The 10,298-nt window shown below is 45.3% G+C and overlaps 1 pseudogene; it reads right to left on the reverse strand.

Annotated features, from left to right (window-relative positions):
• Positions 1 to 6,127: 6,127 nt before the first annotated feature.
• LOC123407119 lies at positions 6,128 to 8,274 on the reverse strand (annotated as a pseudogene).
• Positions 8,275 to 10,298: the final 2,024 nt, after the last annotated feature.

Genomic DNA, 10,298 nt, shown 5'->3' on the forward strand with positions numbered 1-10,298 from the left:
TCTTCCAGCTCTGGTCCACAAACGATGCTCCCAAGAGAGAAAACAAGACCGCAGTACCGCCATCGTCCGATCTGGAAGACCAGATCCTAGGGTTTTCCCCAAAGCAGCACGAGTGGGTCGACAGTAGTTACATGACAATGCCTTCATCAAGGTAACAACACATAATGCCGCCATCGCGTGCCATTGGCTCGGTTTTCACCGGCAAATATGTCTTCCTGACTCGCAGTCGGAATTAGATGGCGGATCTCGAGATCTGACCATCCATCCTCAAGCCGACCACCACCGACGGAGGAGATGGCCACCACGGCCAGCGACACCGTCCAGGTCATAAAACTTCATAAAATTTGAAGCAAAATATAGGTATTATACTACACTTCCTGGGTCATGGAGGGGGGCATGGCTCCTGCCAGTCCCCCTAGCTCCGCCACTGAGCACACTCTCACTCATGTTGAAATGACAACCTTAAACTAGAGGTTGCCTGCGACGGTGATTTCTAGAGTACAAAGTGAAATCTGTTTTTGTCTTATATATGTGGCACCATCTCTAAATTTCGCAAAATCTACATGCCAGTTTGAATAAATGTCGTTACCATTGGTTGACTTAAATTCAAGAGGTTATTTTTAGGATACATCATACTTTCATTGTCTCGGCTTGTTAGGTTCCCTCTTATAGTACATTCGTAGGGCTTCAAGTCTTAAATTCGACACTTGATAGAGGCGAAGTTGTTCCTGACTTTCGATGAGATCGTGGGTATCGTTTTGGTATAGTCGACTTTGACGATCCAACTACGAACGTGTGAGGACGTCGCGCCTTAGCAATCGCTAAACCAACTTCGAGAGGTTATTGACCACGCCGGAGCAAGATCAACCTTACCACGAAGGTCTATTTCCTGCATGCAAACGAAGAACAAGTAAGAAACTAAGATGCAATCAAGATATTGCGAATATAAGAGGAAAACTTTATTGATGAAGGTGGGGTTCTATGACGTCTTTGTCTGGTCGTATAACACAAACGAAGAACGCGAAGTTGCAGCTATGGCGAACTTGTAATCTAAACAAAACCCAAGTCTAAACGGTGCCCTAAGGGCTGTATATCTGAGGGAATAGAGAGGCAATTTCGTGACCCTTGGAGGAGGGGTCCGAAAACAGCCCTAAACTCGGTTTCCCCACACATACGGACTCTAAAAATAGCCTATATTATGATATTTAGAAATTACATGGGCCTCGCACAAAAATAAGGTGCCGCAACACCTATAATAGCCTATGGCCGAAATTTATAAAGTGACGTCTTGAATATTTCGTCCAACGCCTTCATGCTCTCCTTATGGTGGCTTTAAAGTGCGAAAATCACCAGTGGAATCTCCATTGTTCTCTCCCGCGCCTGCACCTTCTTCTTCATGCTTGATCCCGCTCCAACGGATATCCTTATTGTCCATGCTAGATCCTTCATTCATGAGCACAACAAAAGTATCTAACTTAGGCAACATCATATGTTCATGAACATTAAAAGTATTCCCAAGAAATGAAAGTACCTGGTAATTTAATTGGCGTGCACGGGCTCTAATAACTGGTCCAGTATGTATAGCAGCTGGGGCTGTGGGTGTAATAATGATGTTGATGTCCTCATCAACACTACTAGTGCTCATATTTTATTCAATTTATTTTGATATTTTTGATGATATTTGTTCAGTGAAATTAGACGTTTTCATCTACCATTAGACACATATGATGATTTAATCAATCACAAGATGTAATGTGAGCTTAGTATCTTCAAGGTGGTTGTGCGTTCAAAGAGATAGATGTATATGAGTGTACAATTATGAGCCATCTGCCGGCTACCCAAGGCAGTTGCATGGGCTTTGACATTGATTCTAATTTAAACAATAACAGTAATTATAGAGGTAACCATCATTTTAAAAGATCAACCAACAAACTGGAGAGTAGTGTACTTTGGTCGCTATTCGGCCAAGCTTCTCCACCTATGTGAGTATGTGAGTTGTTGTGATTGTACTCCCTTCGTCATGATTTTAAAGATGTGCTTTCAAATTCTCTAGAACCTAGATGGTTGTTGATTGACTATGAGATGGACTGAAAAATAGCATTCACACTACGTATGCATATAGAAGTTGTACACCAAAGTACTAATTAGCTGATAGGAGTAAATGCAATGCGCCCTAAACTTTGTCTATTGTGGAAATGAACGTAAATTTAACCGTACCTTCTAAACTGTGACCGAAGGAGTATTATGTTGAGAAAATTTTAATGGTTCTATCACCTCGTCGTGTCATTCAAAGAAATCATATTTGTGTCATTTAAGAAAATCATATTTATCAATCTGGGTAGCTCGTGTCTTTAACTACCTTTTAACATCCTATGTCTACCTCCCAATCCATCGTCATACGTTCGGACGTTTTCAGATTGCATTGAACACGTTACTACAAACGGAGAGATTATCTTGTCCCAAAAGACCGGTGTGAAAGAAGTGTGGCATATAAAGACATCCAAACCTATTGGCATATTGACGGTTAAACTAAAATCACTAACATTGTCCAAGATTAGATTCATGACACTAGCACTTGTGTTAAAAGAGTGCGAGGCAAAAATACGACAAGCGACCTGGTCGCTGCTTGTTAATGTTCCAGTTGAGATGAGGCAGTGAGCTCTACTCGATCGAGTGTGTGCATGTTTCTTTTCGGGCATAATTGCTTGGGTTGGTGACTTTTGGTGACGAGAAGAAAAAAGAACGATGAGCGTGATATGCGTGGGACTTTTAAAACTGTTGCATCTGCGTCGCCACCCAACGTTAATGACGTGCCAGTTAGTAATGTATTGCCCACTCCGTTTCAAAAAAGAAAATGTATTGTCCTTTATCGGCGAGCTGATGTGGCGTCAAACTTCACTTGATGTAGTTGTCTCCTTTGTATTACTACTCCTTCCATTCCTAAATATAAGTTTTTTTAAAGATTTTACTAAGACTACATACGCAGCAAAATGATTGAATCTATATTCTAAAGTATGTCTATATACATCCGTATATAGTCTTCCTAGTGGAACCTTTTAAAAGATTTATATTTAAGAACGGAGGGAGTATCCTCTATTCCTAAATAGATGCCTCCCACTAACAAATTTTCCTGCCCTCAGGTGATGCCACGTCATTGGCTTACGTCACCCTATTTGTTTTTTTACCTGGTGCCACCTCTCCACCCCACGGTTGTTCCTGCTTTGGTACATTATGTTTTTCCCTGCTGCCATCTCTCCACCACACGACTGTTTCTGCTTCGCTAGCACGATCACCTGTGGCACTCGGTCGCCTCTTCTTTTCCAAACCGAAAGGCTGGCCCATGAGCTCGCTTCTTTTTTCTTTGACCCTGAAAAGTTGGCCCATCAAATCAGGCGCTGGTTCCTTCTCCACGGCCGATTCCGCCGGCGGCGCTGCTTCCCCATGGCGGTCGGTTGCGCCCTTTTCTCCTTCCCCATGGTAGGCTTGCTGCCTCTTGCCCTTCTCCACAGCAGGCCTCCCCCTCTTCACCTTCTCCATCATCAATTAAATCCAACCGAAACGGATCTACTTACCTCTCCTTGCACAGGTAACTGAACCAGTTCCTCTCACCATAAATCAATGGAGCCGCTCGAGAGATCAGCCATGCCCACCGCCTGTTGGTGCCCTGCAAGTTGGCGGGGAACATCTGCACCCTCAACGCCACATCCCCTGTCCACACGTGCTTCCTCCATCCTCATTCTGCCTACAGGTCGGCCAATATTTTTCTACAGTTTGTTTTTGCAATAATTTTTCAAAGGTTAGAAAGATATTGCAAAGCTATTCTGAATTGCAATTATAAGTATGCCTTCTTTTTTCTGCAGTTTGCTTTTGCAATAATTTTCCATAGGTTGGAAAGATACTAGGCCAGGTCGCATATGTGCCCTCGACGCCACCTGATCCTGTTTTTCTACGAGGTTCTCCCTGATTCCTTCATTCCCAATCTCCCTGCACCATGTTATTTCTTTGATGTTAGATTACTAGCAGTTGACCTGTTGATTGGCCTTTCCTCTTGAGTGACTTGATAGCTGTTGTAATATTACCATAGAGGTCGTGTAGCGGTATATATGTATATGCAGTTTTGGGCATTGACTGACTTGGTACTACGGCACAATCTGAAATATATATATCTGACAGTAGATTAGAGCCTTTCTTCTTTAGTGCCATGTTATTTCTTTGATGTTAGATGACTAGCAGTTGACCAGTTGATTGACTTGGTACTACGTGGCAGGAGAAACCTTGGGCTCAACACGCTTGGCTTATAAAACTTTTTTACATTTTGCAAGACGTATACGATCACCTTTAGATGGTACCAGCGATGTATGATAAAATTAGTACTAAAGCGTAAACATGTGTTAGGTTGCCTGATGCACAGCTGGCTAGGATGGGAAAAATACAATAATTATTCAACACAATTAGTCCCCTTAATTCGGTTTCCATCAAGAAATATAGACTCGGGTGTATTGAAACTTCTCATACTTCCTATTTTGTCAGTTGTTTGGTGTACTGAAAACACTGACTTAGAGCAACACAAGGAGATTGTGGTTTTTTGGTACTTCTATATATTTGAAAATATTTCTTAATTATTCTGGCATTATCACCATTTTCTGTTTTTTTTATGTATTAAATGTTCCTCTATCATATAGAAAATCATGTAGGTACACCATGTGTTTAATTTGTACTGCTAGCAGCAAAGTAAGAGTACGGTTTATTTAGCATAGTTTGGTAAGCAGCAAGAGTGAATTTTATTTAGCCTCATCTGGTAATTAACAAAACAGCTTAGTACTACAACACACACACACATCTATACTGAAGGACGTACTCCTGTCACATTTTCAGCTTACCTTATCTTTTCAATCATGGGTCAACAACATGTACAAATGAACAACCGAAGTAGCAGGTACTCCTACTGAAATTGGTTTGCCATATATTACATTTCACTTCTTACATTGATAGAGAACATACATCTACCTTCTCCAAGATGTCACCTAATTCCACAAACAATACGTTGCCATGTTCTACCACCATTTCAATAAGAAAAGCTCAGAAGAAGTACACAGATGCAATTGCAAACATGAACAGAATAAAATACCCTGTGTTTATAACATTTAAACGTGAGTGCCAGCCTCAACTCACCACTAACCTACTGTCTGGTGACCATCTATTCTCATCTGTTGGATACATTCTTGAGTATGAAAAGAATGAAATACTATATGTCCAGGTTGTAGTAATTGTTGAAGGCACTCCTACAAACAACATCAAAGATATCCTGTAAGAATATGGTACATACTACAAAGTGCTATAGCTTTATCATATAATATATGGTTAATGCTACAAACGGCTACAGTTTAATCATGTGTTACATATATGTACAAAAATAAATTTCAATCATTCCCTATATAATAAATCTATCATTTTATTGATTTAAATTATATTCATCTTTAAGAAGCCGATGTTACTCCGAAAATCCACATTCAAAAATCCGCGGCAACGCGCGGGGCATCACCTAGCATGATAATACGAGGCGAGCGCGATCAGCAGCGCCGGGTGTACGTGGCAGCTGGGTGGACGGAGGCACGGCGGTGCACGCCGAGTAGCTTCCAGCGTGCTGCACTCCTGCGGAGACTCTGAACAGGCGTATATACGGCTTCGACGGCGAGCGCGGCACGACAGCTTCCTCTGGATGTGGTACACCGGCGATGGCTTGGTGTGCAACATGCACATCATCTGGACGGCGGGCACCAGCTTGGGAGGACATATTCGTGCCTCAATTAGGCCAACTTCCGTAAACGGACGGCCGGCCAATGTGTCCGGATTCTGTACGATTGGGTCGGACAAATCCTTATTGTCCGACTGTGCCGAAGCAAATATGGCCGCTGCCAATAACCAACGAACGCATTTAGTCTTCACCATGTCATATCGGTGACCGGAACAGGGAGCTTGTTCGAAATACTTTCATCAGTTTAACGCCGATGCTATATTATCAATATAAATTTGTACAAGGCCAATTAATGACTTTTGGGCATGGAACAACGACCCTAAGGACATCTTTTGAGTAAGATTTACGCAGGGCTAATTTAAAAACAGACGTCCTTTAAAAAAAATTACCTTACCGTATGCTTGCCTCTACTATTAAAGGAGATATGTCGTCACCAGCCCTTCCCTCATAAACTTCTCACACGAAAAAAATCGGATCTCCTCGACTCTATCCCACCAGGTCGCTTGAAAAAAAGAGAGAAAAAGAGCGCACATACGCACGTCCCACCTCCCCTTCTTCCTAATCCCCCGTTCTCGATCTCGTTGTTCTTATGAGAGGAATCGCTGCCGGCGACCTTGAGCAGCAGCACGCTGTAGCCAAACCAGATTGGAGTGGTCGATTTGCGCCCTTGCAATCTCATATTTTCTTCACCGTTTCCACGAGGAGCTCGATACAGGGAGGTAGGAGCAGGAGCTCCGCGTCCACGACAAGGATGAACGATGCCTAGGTAAGGCAATCTCCCTACCCTCGCCCCAACCCATCTTCTCATCATAGCCTGTACACGCGGTCACGCGCACCTCCAGGTTCTTCTCTCCCATGGCAGGGATGTGTGGTGGCGCAAATGAGAGAGGGATATCGGCTGGTGGCAACGGACGGAAGGAGGCGGTAGGACTATGTGAGGAGCAGGTAGCCCCCTAATTCACTTGGGTCCCTTCTTCCACAACCCGGTAATCCTCCGCAGCACGCCGCTATCGCCTCTTCGGGGACTTCTCGTCCAAGAACGACGACCCCATCAGTTTCCCACCTATCGACCCGTTGTACTCCGTGTCCAGCGACTCGGTCCTCTCCACCATCTGGCTACCATTATTGCCGTCACCAGCAAGGGCGGCGGTGGCCTCCGCGGCCTTGCGCCACTGGTCGGACTGCACGCACAGCCGGCGCAGCTCCGCATCCGCCTCAGCGCTTTCTGCCTGCGTCGCGTCCAGCTGCTCCAAGGCCCAGGCGGTGCGTAGGCTGCTCTTGTTGGCCTCCTCCGTCACGTATCCGAGTCGCATCCGCACGTCCTACTCCAGCTCCGCCACTGCCGCCTCGTACCGCTGCTGCACGTCGGCCTCCTTCCTGCCAGCCTCCGACTTGAGGGTATCGTTCTCCTCCGACAGGCTCTGCACCGCATTCTCCTTGTCCATCACGTTCGCCTTGAGCTCTGCAATGTCGGTGATTGACTTCATAAGCTTCGCCTCCAGCTCCGGTTGCATTTCGCTCAACCCGTATGACATGTGAAGGTCCTCCTGCACCTTGCCCGTTGGTGCTCCCTGCGCTGCCATGAGCTCGTTAGTCTTGCTCTTCAGCTTGAGCTCGATATCACACACTTGGCGCATGCACTCAGACTTGACATTCTCCAGCATCTCACAGATTGTCTTTATCTCGAAGGCAATCCCAGTTTTCTCCTCCTGGTACCTCATCTCAGCCACCTCAAGCGCCATCCGCAAGGGCTTAATCTCTGGGTCAGGACTTTGACGGCTTCATTCATGTCACTGGTGGGATGAGGGCTCTTTTTTAGAACTTCAGTCAACAGATTGCCAAAGCTACCATTGGCATTGCCTGCCCGTGCCTCACTCTGAATTTTATCACCTGCAGCCTGTGCCTCCTTCAGATTAGACTCACTGAGCTCTATGTCCTTTGACCTCAGGCATTCCTGCAACCAGACACCCTCAGATAGGAGTGAGTCAATGGTGGCCTTTGCGGTCTCAAGCTGCAGCTTGGTCTCAGTTGCCATGGCATTCGCATTAGCCGCGGCCTTGTCACTTTCATTGACATTTACCTTCAGGCCTTCAATCTTTGCAAGCCTGAGCTCCATCTCCTGCTTCAGTTCTTCAAGCTTAGAGTCCGCATGCTCACGTTGCTTGGCACATGCTATATCGAACTGCACTATCGCCTCCCCCTGCAACTTTAGCCTCATGATCTCGGACAACGGCGAGCTCGAAAGGGATCGAGATGGACCTAGAGGGCGTGAATAGGTACAATTCCAAATTTTATCGGTTACTTAGCAGTTTTAGGCAATAATGCAGAATATGAAAATGAGCCTAACAATTGCAAGGGTGAAGGATAAGCTTTATGAACTAAGTAGGGCAACAGGTAGGCTATAATAAAGCACAAGTATGTAATCAAAAGACTAGCGCAAGTAGGAAATTAAGCCTTTGAGGTGGCTTCCAAACCCTTACAAACTTTTTGGGGGAAATCACAAAGGTTTGATTCCTCTCCGAAGAACTCCTACCGCCTAGGAGTCTCCAACCTCCAAGAGTAACAAGATCACCGGGACTGCTCAAAACTTGCTCAAATCACAAATAGATTGGGTTGAGAGGAGAAGAAAGAAACGATCTATCTTTTGATTGGAACAACACTCAAGGGGACTCACAAATGCTCTTGGGATCTAGGATTTGGTGTAAGCAAGTGGGAGTGAGAGAGAAAGATATTCTTAGAGTGTTTCAGTTGTGTTGGACAACTCCCACACAAGGTGGGAGAAGACTATATATAGTGGTGGTAGAAAAGTGGCCGTTAGAGCCACTTATGTTGTGCAGTTGCCGGACGTCCAGCAGATCACGGTCGTCCGAACAGCCACGGAGGGTCTGATATCCGGCAGTGGTCGGTCGTCCGAAGATGTAGGAAGTATCAGGTTACCTTGGTGTACAGGTGATCAGCATACGGACGCTCGGAGCTCGTCGAACGTCCGAAGACATAGACGATATTAGGTTACCATGAGGTGCAATGAGCATCGCACAGACGTACGAAGGGCATCGGCCGTCCCGGGCACGGTCGACCGAAATGGTCGGAAGTCTGACGTTTCGGGTCTGTTGGGTGGCATCGGAAATCCGTCGGTGCTCGGACGACAGGTCCTCAGACGACCGGAGGTCGTCGGAAGTCCAACACTTTAGATCTGTTGGCTGGCTCAGGATTTCCGCAAGGCGTCGGCCATCCGGGGTCCGGACGTCCGAGAACCACCGGACGACCGGACAGGAGCAAATCAATATGGAGATAGAGAGAGGCATTCCTAATATTTTTGAGCAAGTTTCTCGCGTGACTGAGTGATTCCCTCTTAATAGTGTGCGGTCCCTACACTCAAAAACGACAAATAAAATGATAGACCACTTCGTCTTGTTTCTTCGTTCTTGAGCCTCCTCAACACGTTAGTCATGATCCACACAGAACTCTTATGGGAACAAAACCTGAGATACACTCAATTAAGATGATTAGTTTCATATATGTGTGTTGTCAGCAACATCAAAATATGATTAAGGGCATGATTGCACTTTCAATCTCCCCCTTTTTGGTAGTTGATGACAACATACATATAGCTCTCAAAAAATAAACATATGTAGCTTAGGAGAGATTTGTTATGGGCCCCCCTGATTATATGCATGGTAAAATAATTATGGCCGGGAGGTCCCCCTTACTTGATAATGAGTGCATCGAAGATATCATATGGATTAATAAAGTAGCACGATAACACATCATCATATGACTCAATAAAATAGCATGACAACACATCATAATAGTTCAGCATAACATGATAGCACATCATCCATAAGTAGCATTGCATGATAACACATCATAATAGTTCAACATACTCTATCATCCATACATTAAGGGTAACAAATCGAAAGCTAAGATAATGTCCTCCCCCTTTGGCATCAAGTACCGAAAAAGGGAAGGACCAGGTCATGCCACCACACACTCAGAGACCACTTTCATCATCATCATCACCATGAGTGCCACTGCCACCTGCCTCGTCAAGGCTATCAGCCCACTCAGGGCCAGATGGAAAACCTAAGTCGGAAGGAGGAGCAGGAGGAAGATCCCCATCGTCACTCACATCAGTTGCGCCCGAGCCTCTCAGACGGGCCTTGAGGACATTCTTAGAGGAGATCATGCGAGTGACCACATCGTGGTTTTGCAAGCACTGAAAGGAAAATGCCTTCATCATGGCAGAATGTGCTTTCCCAAGAAAGCTAGGAAAGCGACCGAAGAAGATAGATCTAGATGAGAGAGACCTAGACAAAGGATCAGCCCGTCGAGTATAAGCGGATGAGGATTTCTTGGGAGCTCAATCATCCGACATGTGAGGGGGATGACCCATTTGTGATGCACATGAATGCGAGCAATAGAAAAAGGAGCCACATGTTCAATCAGAGCCTGAATAAAGGGGGCATGAGGGAAGGATCGCTTGTATTGAAAACTAGCGAGGCGAATCTCGTGCCATAAAAAGTGAGGGGCATTGATCTTCTTT

The sequence above is a fragment of the Hordeum vulgare genome, chromosome 1H, assembly GCF_904849725.1.
Source record: "Hordeum vulgare subsp. vulgare chromosome 1H, MorexV3_pseudomolecules_assembly, whole genome shotgun sequence".
Classification (NCBI taxonomy): Eukaryota; Viridiplantae; Streptophyta; class Magnoliopsida; order Poales; family Poaceae; genus Hordeum; species Hordeum vulgare.